Genomic DNA, 22,081 nt, shown 5'->3' with positions numbered 1-22,081 from the left:
TAGAATGAAAAGATAATGTTATGTCACCAGCATGCAATAAACAATTTGTAAAGAGCCAGCAGAGGTTCTGAAATGTTCCCATTACGAATGTAAATGTGAACATTAGCTCCTGAGCTGGAGAATGGTGTGAGAGACATCTGCCTCTGTGTCAAGAAGATAGAAAGAGGAGAGAAAAAACAGTACAGGAGGTTATTCTGATAACAGACGACACCCATTCCCATATGCTTATCATATTAAATTTAGGATATGTGAGTCTTGGCCCAATAACATCTGTGCAACTTAATCAGAGAGTTATTCTAGAAGCTAAATTTGATGATATTTTGAGACTGGTTTTTAAAATTCAAAGGAGACCTAAACAAATGGTAGGTTTAAATTGGTAGGATAGTACCAAGTTTTAGAGAAAGCAATCTTCAGAGAGAATACATTTTCCTTTACATTGGCTCATGGGATATATTAGAAATCAGATGTAATATTAGGTTATGCATTAGAAAGGATCATGGAGTAACTGAATCATGAGGGTTTTGCTTCATACACTCTGTTCAACTAGACCCAAGCACATAATGCTCTATATACAAATTCCTCCAGTAACAAAATTCTTTTAAATGTTACTTCTATATTTGAAATTATTTTCAATCTTGAAATTACTTTTATCTTTTAATCCTACAACAGCAGATATGAATGAAAGGTATTCAGATTTGGAAACATATTTTAAACTTGTAGCAAGAAGAATATATAATAAAAATAAAAAGGCATTAAGATAAAAATGATTGGTTGAAATGATCATACCCATTCTGGTAAATGGGATAATTAAATGTAAACCCAATTTGTTTTTATCCTTTTTTATTTCATCATCTTTTCTGATCATTCAATAGTGAAGGAAATAGAAAAACTGGAATTTCTAACATGACACTATGAATAAACACTAGGATACTATGATGGAAAATGAAAAATGTTGAGAACTATGGATATTTTGCTCAGGAGAAAAGACAATGATTTACTGAGTATCTACTTGTGGACATACAAGCATTAATAAGTTGTTTTTCATGTGTCTGAGAAATTTACAACCAGTACATAAGGAAGCAGTAATTATATAATAACACAATGTGAAAAATTCCCAAGACATAGGGTGCTATGGGAAAATATATGAGAAACAAAACAGCTAATTTAGGGGGCCAGGAAAGGAAGAGATGATGGTTTATGTTAGTTTTGAAATATAAAGCAAAGTTACTGGAGCAAAGAAAGTTGGCAGCATTTCACACAGAGAAAATAGCAACTGCCAATCCATGGACGTGTGAGATGCCATGGCTCCTTCAGTAGTTCAGGGTGATTGGCTACTACAGAACGTGAAATAGTAAGGCTGGGTACCTAAGCAACAGTCAAACCATGAAGATCTGTGCTTCCTTGCTCTGGACTTTAGACTTTTGCTTGAGAATTTAGGTGTCATAAAGTGGCATTCATATAGTAAGCGGTTAAAATATTTTTTTATGAATATGTGAGATTCTTGGTAACATCTGGTTAGATGAGCATTTTAGAAGGACTAGTCTGTTAACAGTGCAAATATTGGGTAGAAGGGTTGATGCTGTACACAAAATAAGACCATTTAGGAGTGAGTTGCATAATCTAGGCAAGGAATGATCATTTGAACAAAGGAGGAGGGCATGGGGCAAAAGTTTAAGTTGTTTATTTAAGCTGCATAGGAGGTGGAATCATCAGGGTCTGGTGGTAGATTAGATCAAGGAGCTCAGGGTTCAATGCAATTTTGCAAATTTTAACAAAATAGTTATTCTAGACAGATGTAGCTCCTCTGAGCTGGAAAATGGGAGACAACATTGGAAAAATGAAGGATGCCCCTTCTCTCTGCCCAGTGGATCCCATATACTCAGGGCACAGGACTTTGGGAAAAAGATTACATTTCAACTCCTACTTGTCATCCCACTGGGATACCTTCGTGCAGTGCACTAACTGCACAACTTTACGTAGCAGTTGTAGTGAGTGACACCATTCTTAGATTTCTGATGTAAATAACTTCCTCACTGAGATGCAATTCATGGTGGCAAGAAAATCAGCTGGAAGGGTAGATGTTGTGAGAAAACATGTTTGCTTTAGACTTATTGAATTTGATATGTTTGGCGACATCACAACGAATACATCTTGATTTCCATTTAAAATATGGATCTGCAGTTTAGGAAAATAATTTGAAATTTAAGAATTGTGATGTTTTAAGTGGCAGGGTAATGCCTGGGCGAAATGGCTCCAAGTTTGCTATTCAGAACCATCTTTGGAATGACAATGTAGTGGGAAGTGGAAGGAATGGATATTTATAGAAATTATGGAAATTGGAATGGTCAGAAACAAAAATGAAACAATAAGCACCATAACCTGGGGTCAACGAAGGTCAGTCTCAAAAGGTGTTTAGGGAAATGTACCACCTAAGAAATAATCTAGACCTATCTAGGTTCTATCTTCTAAGTGTATGTCCTCCAAAATTCCTATGTTGAAATCCTAACCTTCAAGGTGATGTTATTAAGAGGTGGGGCTTCTGGGATTAGGTCACAAAATTAGCGGCCTTCTAAAAGGGATTCCAAAGACAACCTTCTCCTTCAACCAGGTGGGGACAAGAGACTATGTGAGCCAGAAACCCAGGCCTCACCAGAAAACAAATCTGCCTTGATCTTAGACCTCCCAGCTTCCAGAATTGTGATATAAATTTCTGTTATTTATAAACAACCAGTCTGTAGTATTTTGTTGTAGCAGCCTGCATGCACGAAGACGCTAAGCAAAGAAATATTTAGGTGGGTGATAGAAGCAGCAGGCATGTGGCAATGGGTTGATTTTGGTTTTAAACTGCAGCATTCAGATTACTCTGACCAAAAGAGAAGTTTGTTTGTTTGGTCTTGTTTTCAAATGGGACAGTTCAGGCTATGAGCTAAAAGTTTATTTTTGCCATTCCTTTGTATTAGTGATGCATAAGAACACGATGTTAACTGTCATGTATTCATAGAATTTTCTCTTCAGTTTTGTCTTTTATATGTTTCAATTCTAGTTAAATGATAGAAAATGGCTTTCATTTCAGGAAATACAGTAATAAAATCAGAAAATACCGTAAAGAAATTTGATACTAAACATTTCTTCATAAATTCCTGATCCATTAAACTATTTTTTCTACTCATTTATTTTGATATGCTATAGGAAGGAAACAAGTGTGTAAGGATGATGCGGTAACCAGCCTCCAAGATGACTTCCAATGAACCCTGGGTCCTAATATTCACTTTCTTCTGCAGTCCCCTTTCACACTGCAGCAGGGGGCTCTGTACAACAGAAGTGCTGGTATGTCACTTCTGAGGTTAGGTTATGAAAGACTGTGACTTCCATCATGGTGCCCTCTCTCTTTTGAATCACTCCATCTGGGGAAAGGTAGCTACCATGTTGTGAGCAGCCCTGTAATGAAGAGCTAAAGATTTTCAACAAACACCATAAGGGTCTGTTGAAACTCACTCATAGGTGAGTTTGCCTGTGGATATGCCATCCCTAGATGAGCTTTCCGATGACTGCAGCCAGGGCTGACAACTTCATGAGAGACTTTGACCTCAGAGCTGCTTCTGGGTTTTCGACCTTGAGAAATTATTTTAAATAACAAATATTTGTTATTTTAAACTGTGAAGTGTTGAAGTAATTTTTATATGGTATTTGACAATGTATACATATTTGCATCATCAAGTTTGATATATTTATCAATTTTCTTCATGAAGAAACAAAATCTACTAGATACATATAATGCAGATATAGTATTTGTAATTCATTTTACTCAATTTGTTCTTTTTTTCTTAAAGTAACATATTTGTTTATACAGCAGCACACATTAGCTGTCGCTTTCTAGTTTTGTTTTCAATTCCAATTTTTATTTTTAATAGGTGAGTAATAATTATATGTTCATCAAGTACAATGTGATGTTTTGAAATATGTACATATTGTGAAATGATTATATCAAGCTAATTAACATGTCATCGCCTCACATGCTTATCATTTTTTTTGGTAGTGAGAACATTTAAAATCTAGTCTTTTAGTAATTTGAAATATACAATACTTTATTATTAACTATGATCACCATATTGTGCAATAGATCTCAAAAACTGATTCCTCCTGTCTAACTACAACTTTGTACCTTTGGCCAGCATCTTTCCATTCCTGCCCCCTCCCAGTCCCTCAGTTTCTAGTAACTACCCCTGTACTCTACTTCTGTGAAGTTTGAGTTTGTCAGATTCCATATGTAAGTGAGATCATGTGGTATTTTTCTTTCTGTGACTGATTTATTGTGCTTAGCATAATGCCAATTTGTGCTTTAAGACTGAAATAAATTATTTTTTCCTCAATTCTAAGTGGAAGGATTCAGGTTGGTCTACCTGCAGTTTCTTAATCTCCTTCAGTTAGCTTATTAATTCATGCTTTGTCAATGATCTAGAAATTTGGATTCTAAAGTGTCTTTTTCTCCCACATTAGATATGGATGATTTTCTCCCTGCTATTCTCCTTCTTTCTGGTTTGCCAATGGATTACGACTTCAGGATAGCTGGGGGGCAAGAAGACCGGAGGTTGATTTAAGATGATTCAAACACAGGAAAAGGGGAATTCCTTCTTCATTCTTTCTCCCTCCTACTCACCCTTCTCTCTAAACTGTTTTTCCTTTTCTCATCTTTCCCTCCTTGCTGCCCTTTCTGGTGTCCTGCTTCTTCTTTCAAAGTATACACTTTCTTGGAGTGAATTTGGAAGGATTCAACCCTTGCGATTTTTGTCATTTCTCGGAAGATAGATGAACAGACCATGGAAGAGCATGCAGTCATCATCTCCCTGGTCTTTTTAGTTACTAAAATGAGAGAAAATGTTTTATAATGTCTTCCAGGGTGTGGAAACTTGTGTTCCATCATCTTAAACTTGAGTAGGAAGACAGCTACTCCCCTCATTGTTAGGGAGGAGGACCACAAACCTGAGCAATTTGTTTGGTAGTAAAACACACACACACACACACACATCTGTATGTATAATACTAATATCTAATAATATGGGTTCATATATATAATATTGATATAGATATAAACAGTCCCCCCCAACATACACACAGGCACATATCTATATCTCTGTCTCTATTAACTTTCAGAATGATTTTCACAAAAATATGAAACTATCCAGAAGTTATATGACTTGATGTTGTAAATAAATGTACCATTCCATTGAATTCACATTTATAGGATGATCTGGACAACCTTAGGTTTTTATCAAGATAATTACATTTTGCCAAAAAATTCTTTTTGATTGGTGACTTGGGTTAAGTATAGTTTTAAATGCAAATCAATGCAAGTGTATCATGTGCACAGTAATTCTCAACTGTTATACAAATTATGTCCATTATGCTACTTGCTGGGATTCTAGTAATCATCTAAATTCCATAAAACTTAAATTTTCAAATTATCCTTAGTAATTTAAATGTTTTATTAGACCTTTCATGAAGCATTTTTCTTTTTTGAAGAAAACAAGCTAAGTTTTTCAAAAGCACTGCAGGATAAGTTATAAGAGACTTTCACTTGTAATTTGCAGATGCTGTAATAGGAATTTTCCTTTTACCTCCATCTAAGTCCAACTACTTTGCATTCTAATTTGCAAGCAAAAAGTTGCTTTAAAACTTGCTATAAAAGTTTGTGGGTACTTTAAAATATTTAAAATATATTTTTGCAAAAGAGTCAGCAATTGGGCATGAAAATAAAGATGTGATTTCTGAAAAAAGAAAAATACATAGAGAGGAATAAATGAGGGAGTAAAAATATCTTTTATTTGACATTTTATATTTTAGAGGTAGAAAATGATATCCATATTGGTCTGTACATTTCATATAAAACATGCATGATTTAGGCTCCAAACTTATATTTGTAAGAGATATTATAAAATGCCAATAGATGCCCAATAGAGGGGGAAAAAAATCCAAATATCTACCTCCTGTAATACTGGAAGTTCAGATGTAACATTTGAGACAAGGAGTATTCTAGTGTTGCCAAAAGGATGCTACATGAGACAACATTGTCATCCTAATAAGGCATACACAAATAAAGTTCCATGGCAGTAGTGCTGAACCCTAGGAAAGCTGATTTTCTTCACTAGGAATCACAGAAATCCATACACAAAAGTTGAATGAAGGAACAAAACTGCTACTTTAGTATAAGAAATATCAGAATTGAAGAGTCTTTTTGCCATATAGAAAATAGACTATTCATAGGTCATATAAGTGATGTTTAACATTAGCAGCTCTTCAATAAACATTGGATTAAGAATGAATATAGTTTTGAGTTATTAACACCTATCAAGTAATGATTTCAAGTACTGGAATGGATTATCTCAAATGCCTTATATTTCAATGAGTGCTGAGAACTTAATAAAAATCATAAATACCGAGCTGGAAAGTACATTATGCATTCTCAGATCTAGCTTCATCAGTCAGGTATGGTAAATAAATCTGAGAGATGAAATGAATACTATAAGAACATACAGCTGAGAAATTATCCTAAATGACTCCACAGGTTTTGTGCCACCTGGAGACAGCCTTGGTTTCTTGGAAGAACCAAAAACCAAAGAAAAGTCTATGGAATGGTTGAATACATTGAATTTTTCCTTAATTAATTATGTCGTTAGTTTATTGAATTTGACAAATATCAAGTTTATTGTGTTACAAGAACGATAGTAAAATGTAGTGGTAGAGGACTCAGGATCTAAAATGAGAGCTTCAGAGTTCAAGTCCAAGATGATGGAACACAAGCTTCTACACCCTGGAGGAAGTTATGAAAACTTTTCTCTCATTTAATCTTCTCTATGGTGGGGCAAGTAGTGGTGCTTGACTCAGGGCTGTTGGGAAAAGTAAGAAGCAGATGTATAAGAAAGTGCTTAGCACGTAGTAAGAAATCAATAAATTGGTAGTTTTATTATTCATAGGAACCCTTATAATCATTAACACAAACATCACATATAAGGGGGAGGAGAGGATTTTTTAGTTTGCTTCGTTGCTATACTGAATCACAATATTTAAAATAGTTTTCTGCAGTTTGAAAATATGCATCATTTTAGAAAAAGGTATTTATCAGGAGTAGGTTGTTTTAATTTTCATAAAATATAATTCATAACACAATAAGAAATTTATGTATTATGTATATATACACATGTGTCTGTGTGTGTATATGAACAAACACAAACACATATACGTATTTCCGTATAGTGGAGAAAGATTTGTCATATTCTTCTCCTGGAATGCTTTGCCTTTAAAGATAAAACTTTAAATTCAATTGCAAGAAATTTTTCAAAAGTATGGGCCATTTTATATTACAAGAAAAATAAATATGAATATGGGCTGAAAACCTCTCCCATGATAATTGCCATGTTAATAATTACTGTATCTAAGGCTATCAAGTGTAATATTTAGTAACTGTGATTTGGTAGATTAACAAAAGAAAGTTCTAAATGAATCAATTAGGTTTCTAACAAAGGAAATGTGTTTCTGCATTTTGCACCATAGCAATTTCCATAGATGGTAGCAATCTACAATAAGGATTAATAATAATACAAATTTGAGTTTCCTGGAAGGAGTCCACAGGCAGAGTGTTTCTTTGCCACACAGTTCTCACAAACAATAAATATGACTTTTACCGTGTATTATTATTACTTCAGCTTAAGATGGGGACAGCAAGATCCTCCAAATTGAATAAAGTCTAAGAGGCTTGAAAGAACAATGCTTCCAAATGATCTTTATTGTATATCAGAAGTCACGGTATGTCCCAGGGGAGTGGGAAACTGAAGGGGTCTGGTAAAGAGCTCCAGGAGAACGCTTAGCATCATATCGCCCACTGACATACAATTACAAGGCTTTGAATCTGGTCCGTGACACAATCCTTGGTGATTACACTACTCACAGAAGCCACAAGACAGATAAAAATGCTTAAATTGCTTATTCTCAAATGTGGCAATTTGCCTAATGAATGAAATTGACTTTATAAAATGTTAAGGTTACCTTTTAGCTTCAAATCCAGAATACAAGCATAGCCTTACCATGCATCCAGGACTCACAGCTATAATGGATTCAAAGTGAGGGACATGGAGTACCACATGGCTCCAGTTCTACAGGAACAGGTAGCAATAAACAGAAGAGTTGGTCAGCACAAAAGATAGCAAGAAATAAGAGACCATCTCAAATCCTGGTCAACTATGATTGTCTCTAAACATCTGCATAAGAAGATATAGAACTGTAGTTTGTCCAACCACTTTCTTTCATTTCAGCATCTTTCAACAACACATTATATTGCCTGAGTGTCCCGTGAATCCTATGAGGTTAAGTATAAAAAGAATAATTAATGTGTCTATTTGTCGTGACAGAAAGCCCCAGAATGGAGACAGGAAAATTTGCAGACTCTCTAGATGGTGGTTGTGGTAGTGTATCTGAAGAAGGCAGGAATTTTGCAGGTCACCCCAGGGGATTATTTCCAGAACACAGAGCTTGAAGTATAGCACTAACTGCCCAAGTTTACATATTTCATCAGCGGCAGAGTCGGAGCCTGAACTGGACCTTTAGATGTCTATTCCAATGTTTCCTGTAGAACACTGAGGTCCTAGAATATTTAACACTGCTGTCTTTAGAGCCCACTCTGGGCTCTAAATGTGGTTACTCTTTGCCGTGTGTTTTCCGGTGTTAGCTGCCATTGTTGGATCTGGCTGGAGAATATCTTTTCTATTGAGATTCATCCATATGGTCATTAGGGTCCTCAGAAAGATGTCTGGGAAGTATTTGTACTGTAAGACTGCATGAAATTAATCTATTATGTTATTTTAGAACACATTTTTCAAAATGTTCAACACACAGTAAATGAGACATTACTAGTAAATGTCTAGAAAACTAGATTTTACTTAGTAAAATCTACTGATTTAGACAGAAATGAAAAACACTATTAGAAATTACTGCTTACGGCTTTGTGAACTCAAAAATATCTGAGACAGGTTTCAATCAATTTAGAAAGTTTATTTTGCCAAAGTTAAGGATGCACACATGACACAGCCTCAGGAGGTCCTGATGACATATGCCCAAGGTGGTAGGGGCAGAGTTTGGTTTTATACATTTTAGGGAGACTTGAGACATCAATCAATGCTTGTAAGATGTACATGTTGGTTTGATCCAGAAAGGCAGGACAACTCAGGCTTCCAGATTACAGGAAATAAGAGACAAAAGGTTGCATTCTTTTGAGTCTTAGATGAAACTTTCACAGAATACGCAATTTACATGTGAGAGGGCATAGAGGAATAGTCACTTATGCCTTAGTTTGACTCAGTGAGTCTTCATTTTTACATAGACAATAGGGCAGAGGAAGCAATCGGTGAGCAGAGGGATGACTTTAGCTTCTGTCTGTCCTTTGTCCCCCACCTGGGAAGATAAGCTATCAGTTAAGATTGCCAGGGTGGAAGTCAATAGAACTGTTTTAGGGTGAAGATCTGGAGGCTCACAAGGAATTTCCTTATGGGCAATTGTGAGGAAGAGATGTAGCTTTCTTTTTAATCTTTGTAGCTATCTTATTTAGGAATAAAATGGGAGGCAGGTTTGCCTGATGCAGTTTCTAGCTTAACTTTTCCCTTTGGCTTAGATTTGGGGGTCCTGAGAATTATTTTTCTTTTACAGCTTCAAGATGGCTGACTAGAGGTACTCACCTACTCCACAAAGAAGAACTAAAATAGTGAGTAGACAATCAAACTTTGAGTAAATTACCTAACAGAGAACTCTGGAATTCAATAGAGAAGTGATGGGACACACTTAAGCCCACGAAGAAGAGGGAGGGTGGGAGCCTCTATGGCAGAGATCCACTGGGAACTTGGAGAGCCTCCCCAGTGCAGAAAAAGGGTGATTGAATGATCACCAGAGGTCCACATTTCTGCTGTAGACTCCTGCAGTTCTGGCTATGGGACAGCCCCTTGACCATGTGGGCTCCAAGACTAACACGGGGAGTCACCTGGAGACAATATGATGGCATTGCTCCAGAGAGGTTGCTTAGACTGGGTCCTACATATCCATTGAGTCCTAAGCAGATATACCAAGGTGCCATTTTGAGATCCCAGCCCCCACCAGACTGCATTCTGCCCATTTTGCCCTTAGAGCCCCATTGAAATCCCCTGTATGCAGCTGGGCACTGCTGCTGGCTGCTGCTGTCAAGGCCAAAGCACAAGCCGTTGGCAATTACCCTGCTGTCCCTAATGGCATGGCTGCCATGCATTTAGAAGTGCCCTGAAGAAAGGCTACCCTGCTTATGGACACCACCTGGGGCCAAAACATGGGCTCCCCAGCTGCCTGTTTATAGTTCCTGATGCTGGAAGAAACATCACCCTCCCTAGGAGAAAGGTCACAGTGCAGGTGCTGGCACCTCCATCAGAGCATTCTGCTGGGAACCTAGAGATCACCCTGACCCTACATACTACAGTCAGTGCCTTCATGTACCACTGGGAGGCCTGAGGACAGGCCTACACTGTCTGGCTCAACACACCCATATCTGAGTATAATGTCTAAGGAATGAGGGATTGCCTTCCCCTGTCCACCATGGCTAGCACCTGAGCACTCCTTCTGTGGGCCTGAGAATGGGCCCACCCAATCTGTTGCTATCACCACAGCTAGCAATCACTTGAATGTGCCAACTGCAGGCCTGGGATCTGACCCACTCAGCTTATTACAGCCACCACCACCACCAGTGCCAACTGCTTGGTAGCCAGAGGATTATTCTGTCACTGCTATTGCCACCATCCACACCATATCCACTGCCCAGGGACTCAAGGACCTGCTCATCCACATGGCCCACTGCTGCCACTGCTGGAACCTAAGCAAGCTGCCTAGGGGCCCAAGAATTATTCACCCACCTAGAACTGCTAACACCCATGTCATTATATGCTGCCTTGGGCCCAAGGATAGGCACACCAGGCCTGCCATTGCCACCACTGGAGTTGAAGGATGGGCCCACCTATTGTCCCCATCACTAGCAAACTTCACCACAGCCTTCACTAACAACCACACCCTAAGCCACTGAGGAAATCTCAGACACCACTGACACCTTTGTAAAGATCATATGGAGACTACACTACTGTACACACTTTGAATCAAAGCCAAAATTCCCTTATCTATCCAGCACCATAAACACATCTTCAGGAAAAGTCCTCCCCTACAAAAGCAAATTCAGAAAATTGGAAGAAGTGACTGTTACACCAGATGCACAGATATCTATGTCAGGACATAAGAAGTGTAAAAACGCAAGGAAATATGACACCTCCAAAGCAATACAATGATTCTTTAGCAATAGATTCTACTGAAAAAAAGTTATTGAATCCCAAATAAAGAATTTAAAATAATGATATTAAAAAGCTCAGTGGGATAGAAGAAAATTGAGATAAATAAAACAAAATATTTGTAAAATAAACCATGCTATAAATGAAAAATTTATCAAAGAGATAGCACAAAAAGGAATCAAATAAAAATTCTGGAACTGAAAAAGTTATTGAAGGAAATGCATTGAAAGCTTTCACCCTAGACTAGATGAAGCAGAATAAGAGATTTTAGAACTTGAGGATAGGTCTTCTTAAATAAACCAGTCAGACAAAAATAAAGAAAATAGAATAAAAAAGAATGGACAAAGCCAATGTGATATATGGGGCACTATGACATGACCACATATTTGTATTTTCAGTGTCCCAGAATGTTAAGAGAAAACAACAGGGATAAAAAACCTATTTAATGAAATAACAGCTGAAAACTTCTCAAGTCTAGCAAGAGATTTAGACATCTAGACATAGGAAGTTTCCCAATGGCACAATGACAAGACTGTCTTCTCACATTGACTGTCAAAAGTCAAAGACAAAGATAAAAATTCTATAAACATATATTCTACATGTGGAAAGAAAAAGACTGTAAGTCAAGGATACTATACCTAAAAAATATATCCTTCATAAATGAAGGAGAAATGAAGTCTTTCACAGATAGATAAAAGCTGAAAGAATTCATCAGTACTAGACCAGCCCTACAAGACATGCTTAAGAGAGTTCTGCACCTCCAAACAAAAGGAAAATATCACCATTATAAAAACACACAGAAGTATAAAACCCACTGGTAGAGCAAACATACAAATGAGAAAGACAAAGAGCTCAAACGTCACCATGACCAAAAACTGAAAAACCACAATGATAAGCAAAGAGAGAAAGAAAGAGACAAAGAATATAGAAACCAACCATAAATCAGTTAATGAAATGACAATAATAAACCCTCACATATCAATAATAGCCTGGAATGTAAATGAGTTAAATGTTCCACTTAAAAGATATAGACTGGCTTAATTGATTGGAAAAACATGACCCAACTATATTCTGCCTACCAGAAACTCATCTTCTCAGTAAAGACATATATTGACTGGAAGTAAAGAAATAGAAAAATTATTCCATGCAAACAGAAGCCAAAATGAGTGGTAGTAGCTATACTTATATGTGATAAAACAGACTTTAAGTCAAAGACAATAAAAGAGACAAAGAAAGTCATTATGCAATACTAAAGATATCAATTCTACCAGAAGATATAACAATTCTAAACATATATGCAACCAACAGTGAAGCATCCAAATACATAAAGCAAATATTATTAAATCAAAAGGGAGAGATAACTTGCAATTCAATAATAGTAGGGGGCTTAAACATCCAATTTTGGGAATTGATGTAACATCCAGTCAGAAAATCAACAAAGAAACACTGCATTTAAACTGTACTCCAGACCAAATGGAATTAACAGACATTTACAGCTGCCAAATACACATTCTTCTGAAGTGCACATGGAACATTCTCCATAGTACATTATATGTTAAGCCACAAAAACAAGTCTTAACAAATTTTAGAAGGTTTAAGTTCTATCAAGTATCTTTTCTGACCCCAATGGCATAAAACTATAAATCGATAACAGGAGGAACTTTTGAAACTTTATAAGTACATGAAAATTAAACAACATGCTCCTGAATAACCAATAGGTCAATAAAAAAAAAAAAAAAACAAAGGAGAAATGTTAAACTTTCTTTAGAGAAGTGAAAATGGAAACAAGATATCCCAAAACCCATGGGATACAGCAAAAAACAGTACTTAGAGGGAAGCTTATTGAAATAAATGCCTACAGTAAAAAAGAATGAGCTCAAAGGACCTAACATTGCACCTCAAGTAACTAGAAAAACAAGAACAAACGTAACCCACAATTAGTGGAAAAAAAGGAAATAATAAAAATTGGAATGGAAAGAAATGAGATAGAGATGAGAAAAACAACACAAAAATTAACAAAATAAGTTGAGTTTTTAAAAGAAAAAATCAACAAATCTTCAGCTAGATTAGAAAAAGAGAAAAGACTAAAATAAACTGATTAGAGATGAAGAAGGAGACATTACAACTGATATCACAGAAATACAAAGGATCATAAAAGACTATTATGAACAATTGTATGCCAATAAATTAGATAAACTAGAAGAAACAGATGAATTCCTGAATATATACAACATACCGAAGTTGAATAATTAAATCTAATAAAAGTCTTCCATCAAAGAAAAGTCCAGAACCTCACGACTTCACTTCTGAATTCTACAAAACATTAAAATAAAAGCTAATATGAATTCCTTTTGATGTATTTCAAAAATATTGAAGAGGAAAGAGTATTTTCAAACTCATTTTATAAGGCCAACATTTTCTGATATGAAAACCAAATAAGGGTACAACAACAACAACAGTAACAACAAGAAGAAAAACTGCAGGCCAATATCCCTGCTGAACAGAGATGCAAAAACGTTCAACAGAATACTAGCAAACTAAATTTAACAGCACATTAAAAGTCATTCACCATGATCAAGCAGAATATATCCCAGAGATGCAGGATGGTTCAATATCCACAAAACAATAGACATGCTATATTATATTAACATAATACGGGACAAAAAATATAGGATAATTTCAATTGATACAGAAAAAGCATTTAACAAACTACAACATCACTTCCTAATAAGAACTCTCAACAAATTGGGTTTAGAAGGAATGTACCTTAACCTAAAAAAAGACCATATATGATAAACGCACAGCTGACATTATACTGAAAGGGCAAAAGTTGAAATTCTTTCCTCTAAGATCTGACTCAAGACAAGTATGCCCACTTTTGTGACTTCTAGTCAACATAGTATTGGAAGTCTTGCCAAAGAGATAAGGCAAGACAAAAAATAAAAAGCATCTAAACTGGAAAAGAAAAAGTTAAATTATTCCTTTTTTGCATATTATGTAATATTATACTAAAATAATTCTAAAGACTTCACCAAAAGAAACCTGTTATACCTATTTAAAAAATTCAGTAAAGTTATAGGATACAAAATATACATAAAAATTAGTAGTGTTTCTATACACCAATAGCAAACTATATGAAAAATAAATCAAGAAAACCATCTCATTCATAAGAGCTCCAAAAAATGAAAATACCTAAGAATGAATTTAACAAAGGAAGTGAAAGATTTTTACACTGAAAACCATAGATCATTAATTAAATAACCTGAAGAAGAAGCAAATGAATGAAAATATGTCCTGTGTTCATGGATTGCAAGAATAAATATTGCTATAATGTCCACACTACCCAAAGTGATTTACAGAGTCAATGCAATCTCTATCAAAATGCAAATGACATTTTTTACAGAAATAGAAAAAAAAGTACTAAAATTTGTATGGAACCACAAAAGATCCCAAATAGTCAAACCAATCTTGACCAAAAAGAACAAACTGGAGGAATCACATTTGCTGACATTAAACTATGCTTCAAAGCTATAATAAATGAAAGCACATGGTAATGACATAAAAAAGACACGCAAGTGGAATAGAATGGAGACCCCAGAAAAAAACCTGCACATTTATAGTTAACTGATTTTTGATGAAAATGCCAGAAATATACAATGGAGAAAGGACAGTCTCTTCAATAGGTGATGTTGGGAAAACTGGATATCACATGCAGAATAATGAAATTAAACCCTTTACTCTTACCATATACAAATACCCAAACTGTAAATGAATCAAAAGCATAAATGTATGACCTGAAACTATGAAACTACTAAAAGAAAACATACCCATCTTAATTACATTTGTCTGGGCAACAGTTTTTTTCAATATGACCTCAAAGGCAAAAGGAACAGAAGCAAAAACAGGCAAATGGGATTACATTAAACTAAAAGCTTTTACATAGCAAATGAAATAATCAACAGAGTGAGGAGACAACCTGAAGAATGGGAGAAAATATTTGTAAAATAGACATCTGATAAGAGGTTAATATTTGAAACATACAAAGAGAATAAACTCTCAACAGCAAGAAAACAAATCACCCTATTAAAATGAGCAAATGTGTATTCAGAATACACAATGTGTATTCATACATTTCTCATAAAAGATGTACAAGTGTCCAACAGGTATATGAAGAAATGCTTTACAACACTAATTATCAGGGAATGCAAAGCAAATGCATAATGAAGTATCACCTCACATCTGCCAAAATGGCTATTATCAAAAAGATAAAAAAAGATAACAAATGCTGGCAAGATACGGAGAAAAGGGAACCCTTGTACATTGTTGGTAGGAAAGAAAATTAGTAAGAGTAAAGTAAATTAGCTCTTATGGAAAATGGTATACTGGCTCCTCATAATATTAAAAATACATGTACCACACGACTTGGAAATACCACTACTGCACATATATTCAAAGGAAATAAAATCACTGTGTCAAAGAGATCTCTGCATTCCTATGTTTACTGTAGCACTATTCATAATAGCCAAGAAATAGAAACAACCTAGGTATTCATTAATGGATAGGGAGATAAATAAAATGTGTTATATATACAAAATGAAATTCTGTTTAGCCATCAAAAAGAATAAAATCCTGTCAACATTTGCAACATGGACGAACCTGAAAAACATTATGTTAAGTAAAATAAGCCAAGCATAGAAAGATAAATATCACATGATCTTACCTACATGTAGATTCTAAAAAAGCTGATTTTATAGACAAACAGAGTAGAATGGTGGTTACCAGAGAGCTTGGAAGGCTAGGAGAAGGAGAATGCAAAGAGCTCAGTCAAGGACATATAATTTCAGTTAGATAAGAGACTGAAAAAGTCCAGAATAGACAAATAAATAGACAGTAGGTAAGTGATTGCTTGGGGCCGGGAGGTCTGGGGAGAGGATAGGTGAGGATGGGAAGAGAAATTGGGAATAATTGCTAATAGTAATGGAGTTTCTTTCTGGGGTGATGAAAATGCAATAAAATTGATTGTGTTTATGGTTGCACAACTCTGTGAACATACTAAAAACCATGCAATTGTACACTTTAAATGGGTGAATTGTATAATATGTAAATTGTCTCTGAAAACTGTATAAAAAAGAAGACATTAGAAATACTGTTGGAAAAGTATACACTTATCACCAACTCAAAACATTATTTCTCTCTAGATATGTGTCAGGATTACTGAAACCACACATACTTAATTTTTCTAAATATTTGGTAGGGAATTAATATGATCCAGTCTTTATAAAAGCTTGTAGTTCTTCATCATACTTAGAAAATGAAATGATAATTCCAAACCAAGGCTATAAAAATAGTAGAAATCATTTTATTCTTACTGTATGAAATTAAACTATGATTGAAATCTGTCTCCTCATTAGTCTCCTGCAACACATCTATGGATATGAATATTCACATGTTCATGTATAATTTTCTGTGCAAATATACACAAATTCAGATATTCATGGCAATAAACTAGGTAGACAGGTGGTAATTCCATGACAACTTTCTTTTCCTACCTGATTACTCAAAGGTGTTGCTAAAATTTTTATTTTAAAAATTTATATGTGTTCTCTGAATTTAGAACAGCAAAAACAAAACAAAAAAATCACCTATCATCTTTAATCAAAATGTGCTACAGATATGATTCTAGTATTACATACATGAAAAGCAAGAAGCCAAGGCTGAAGGCGTATTTTTCAAAGCATAAGAAGCTTATTACTCTATGTCTGTTTTCTCTCAAATGCTTCCCTACTTATTCTCGTCTGTTTTTCAATTTGGTGTTTCCTTGTATTGTCAAAGCAGGTGCCTTGCTCACACTAGCAGGAATATGTGTTTTAAAATGTCCCACAGGGAATAATTTACCATACAAGATTACTTCATGACTAATGATGCTCTCTATAAACATTGAGGTGCTATTTGACTGCCTGGTTGGTGGTGGTCCAAACTGGTGACAGTTGGCATGTGTTTTATTTCATCTCGCCTTACAAATTCTTGACATAGTCTAATATATGTTGGAAAGAAGCTTGGGGATGTTATAAGGAATAAAATGATGAATAGAAGCTATTAAATAACATTACTACAAATAAAACATTGAACACAGGTCTTTATCATCTTCAGTTTTATCAGTGACACTAAGGTCTTTTTGAAACTATTTCTAACCTAAAGTATTAGCTGCTGAACACTATAAAATAACAAGATCTCATTCCATCCAAGCTTATGATTGGGAATGTGGGTAGAGAGGAGGAAACTTTTTCAATTAATTTTCTACTCTAGCTCAAATTTTAAAACTACAGATAATGCATATGAAATGCTGTGTGAAGTGTAAACACTATATGAATATAAGGTGGTTTTAATATTACTGTAATATTTAAACCATAGGTTTTATTAGATCAATTTTTTTTTTTTTTTTTTTTTTTTTTTTTTTTTTTTTTTTTTTTTCTGTCACCCAGGCTGGAGTGCAGTGGTGCGAACTCAGCTCGCTGAAACCTCCACCTAGCGGGTTCAAGCGATTCTCCTGCCTCAGCCTCCCAAGTAGCTAGGATTACAGGCACCTGCCACCATACCTGGCTAATTTTTTTTGTATTTTTTTTTAGTAGAGACGGGGCTTCACCATGCTTGCCAGGCTGGTCTTGGTCTTGAACTCCTGACCTCAGGTGATCCTCCTGCCTCGGTCTCCCAGAGTGCTGGGATTACGAGCATGAGCCACTGACCAGGCCTAAATAAACATTTTCAAACAACCTAAGCTTATCTTTCTAAAATTTTAATGACTGGTCCTAGTCATTTAGAGTTCATTCAGCATCTGTAGCAAGGGAACAAACACAAAAGACAAATCTATTTCTAACCTCAAAAACACAAAGTGTATTTTTATGTTAACCTGTACAAGAAAATACAACTTATACAAATATTCTTAAACCAATAAATAATTTTAATTTTGAGCTTATTTACAATAAAACTAAAATTTTAAGAGTAACAATTCAAGGTCTACATAATTTTTAGAAATATATCTAAAGCTGTTATAAGTTTTAGATTGCAGATAAAACATCAATATGGAAATATTTTCATCAATACTCACACATTTCCTACCCTCATCACCCATGACATTCAGCATAATCTGGCAACCTATGCAGGCACGTGAAATGTTTTTTCAGTTTTCTATTTTTTGGGGGGGTTGCGGTGGATGATTACCAATTCATCTGCTTGACTAATATTTACAAGCTCTTTCTTTCCTCTTTCTTTATAAACATTGAAATTAAGAAAGCTTTATCAAAATTCATAATGAATAAAAGAATTGCTGTTAAGAACATTGAGTTGAGAGCCCAAAGACCTGGCTTAGGATCCTAACTCTCCGATATCTGCTGCATTATCTTGAACAAATTACTTAGTGTTTGTCTTCCAAATGCTTCAAGTGTAAATACGTGTAATCATAGTGCCCCCTTTATGGGATTATTGAGAGGATTAGAAGTAATGCAAGTAAAATATTTGTGATAATTTTTGACACATAAGATATGCTCAACAGTTGCTAGATGTTGTTAATATTACTTTTCTTTACTTATTTTTTAAAAATATAGGCAAATTTAGGAAAAAATAAAGTCTGTATGTGGCAACTGTGATGAGCTTATGTGTTGCTCAATCTTTAAGCTGCACATAGACTTGAGTTGTGTCCACCTTGCTCACCACGGCAACCTCAGGATCCAGCACAGTATTAAACATACAGGGTGCACTCAATAACTGTCGAATTCATGAGCAAATGAATGTATTAGTAAACCTGACCGCAAGGCCAAGGGAAGACACTGGGCTATTTCCTACTCGTCCAAGAGCGGACGAGGAAGCTTCTATAAACTAAGGTAGCTTTGCCTCAGTTGCTTTCTATCACTGGCCCATCTGTTGTATCCTTATGGGTTTTGCCCTCATATTAACTAGCTGATCTTGCTTGGTGTTCCACCACTCCACAATCTTGTTTATAAACCTCTGTATTGATTTTCACAGTCAAAGGTAATGCCCAGCAATATGTAAGACATGGTTTAGATATGTTTAAACCTTTCAAGTACTCATGCTAATTCAAACAGCACCTATGTGTATTTGCTACTGTATGCTAGGTATACAAATACATACTCTCATTTAATCCTCATACAAACTGAAAAGTTATCTATATTATACATAGAAGAAAAAGGTGAGTACAAAGAGAGATTACATGAATTTGCTGAGATTCTACAGTTCAGTTAGGTATCAATCACACTAATAGCCAAGATTTATTGAATGCTAAGTGCCAGACACTCTTCTATGTGCGTATTCATTGCAACACTCTGAGATAAGTACTATTATAGTCAGAGAAACTGAGAGTGAGAGAGAGTAAGTAACTGGATCCAGGTCACACACTTAAGTTGTACAACCAGTATTCACATCTAGGCAATTTCACTCGAGTACTCATCCTTAACTACCATAATGCAAGGACCATCACTGTAGGGTCACTCTTAAGACCATATTTCTTTCTTATTTCGAAGCGCATTCTTTCGTGGTGAAGTTCAACCTTGATCTAATTTACAAATATGTTATGGACTTTAAACTCTATCAGTTCACCTATTGTTGGTATGGAATGTTTGCAAAGGCAAGTTAGAAGTTGATTGATGAAGTTGTGGTGTTATTTTTTTCATACGTTACTGCATTTATCACTTTAAAATTTAGGTGGACATTAATGTCACCATGATAAGCATGAAGACATTTCTATATACTACTTCCAGCAATACCATATTTAAAGTTAGAACTGATGGTATTTTTGAGAGAGTGTTTTTGCAAAGAAATGAAATGAAATGAGTATATACATAAGATTGCACATAAATTGCGCCTTTTATTTTAACCATCATACTTGGCAGAAAACTATGCTCTGTCTGCATATATCACCTTGCATGGTTGACACAAAATAGCTTTTTTATTTACAACAGTAGAGTTCTGCAAACAAAATATCCTTTAAGTAAGAATAATTAATATCGTTCATATTTCTTAACTTTAGGTTAAACAATAATTTGGTTCATTTGAGATTAATATCATTCTTGGAGATCACAAGGAACCCCCCCCAAAAAAACAAAACAATCAAAATCAAATTTAAAATATAGCATCATAGATTTAGAAAATAAATTTATACTTAAAAATTTACATTATTTCAATATTAAATTATTAAATTATAGTTTCTTTTTACAATAAACTACATTTTAGTAAAGTTTAATTCTTGGGGATCCCATTAGAAGGGGGAAAAACTTTGTTAGCTAGAAAATTAATGTTAAATGTGTTTTAAGTTATCATTCAAAAATATTTTGTAGTATGATATGGGACCTGATATCTTTTTCCCCAGTATTGTCATTGGGTATGTTAAGACTAATGGGAGCAGGCTTGGAAAATCCTAAGGTACCAACGATGAAGAATAGTTTCCAAAGACAGGACTACACAACACAAGAGAAGGTAGAAATTTGACATAAGTTGCATACTTACATTAAATTGTGCAACTTGGTAAGCATTATTATTTCTATTGTATAAATGAGGAAATCAAGGCTTTGAGATATTGTGTAACTTGCAAATGGGCCCACAGCTATGAGTGGAGAAGACGTTGCCTAATTCTGAGCTTTCTTTATTCAATACCCTGAACTGTTTGTACTGCATTACATTGCCTCTATGTAACAAACAGTTGCATTCATTAATTATTTCAATATAAAGCATAATTGAGCATTAATCATATGGTGTATGTCATGGTGTGTTCTTGAGATGAGAAAATAAAATGAAACATTCTGGTTTCTGCCCTCAAGGAGTTCAAATCTAAGAAAAGAGAAAGATTGCTAAACAGACACTTAGGGTCAGTGTAACAATAGAGGCTATTGTATGGTGGAGTGAAAGGGTGGATGATGAATAACTATCTTAAATGATGGGTTGAAATTTTTTTTCAGCTAGACAACAAGGAGAAAGATACTCCAGTAAGAAAAATAATTTAAGGAAAATTATGAAACATGGAATCACATGGTGTATTAGGGGAACAACAAATGAGACTTCATTGTCTAGTATAGAGCCAGTAAAATAAAGTGGGTAAAGTAATCGGTTCTTCACAGTTACAAAGGCAATATTTGAAAATCATACTTATGAGTTTTTTTTCCCTGATTTTTCCCTGACAATGTACAATTGTTTTAGAGCTTTTCATCCTTTGGCCCTTGCCTACATATCCTAAGTCATTTCCTCTACTACTATCTTTATAGATAAAGACCCATCCTTTATCAATAATAAAGATCTTATGGAGTGCTTACTATGAGTCATTTTTTAAGTTGCTTAATATCTACTGACTCATTTTTAATTTTATTTTGAAAGAATTTCAAACTTACAGAAAAGTTGTATGAATAATATAAACCAAACCAACCAAACTCCTGTTTATTCTTCATCCAGAGGTCCCATGCAAATTTTGGCAATCATCCCAACTATGCTTTTTATAGCCATATATATGGCTGTAAGATATATATGTTTTCTCTATATATATGTGATAAGATATGTCATCACATATAAGACATATGTGAAATATATAGCTATATAAAATTATATTTTTATAGCTATGTATTTATGTATACAAAACATAGAGCTATAAAAAATATAGAGAGATATTTCATTGTCTAGTATAGAGCCAGTAAAATGATGTGGATAAAGTAATCAGTTCTTCAATATATATATATATTCATATA

The sequence above is a fragment of the Colobus angolensis genome, unplaced genomic scaffold (genome assembly GCF_000951035.1).
Source record: "Colobus angolensis palliatus isolate OR3802 unplaced genomic scaffold, Cang.pa_1.0 Scaffold180, whole genome shotgun sequence".
Taxonomy (NCBI): domain Eukaryota; kingdom Metazoa; phylum Chordata; class Mammalia; order Primates; family Cercopithecidae; genus Colobus; species Colobus angolensis.
The sequence above is the reverse complement of the archived record's forward strand: the minus strand, read 5'-3'. Positions refer to the sequence as shown.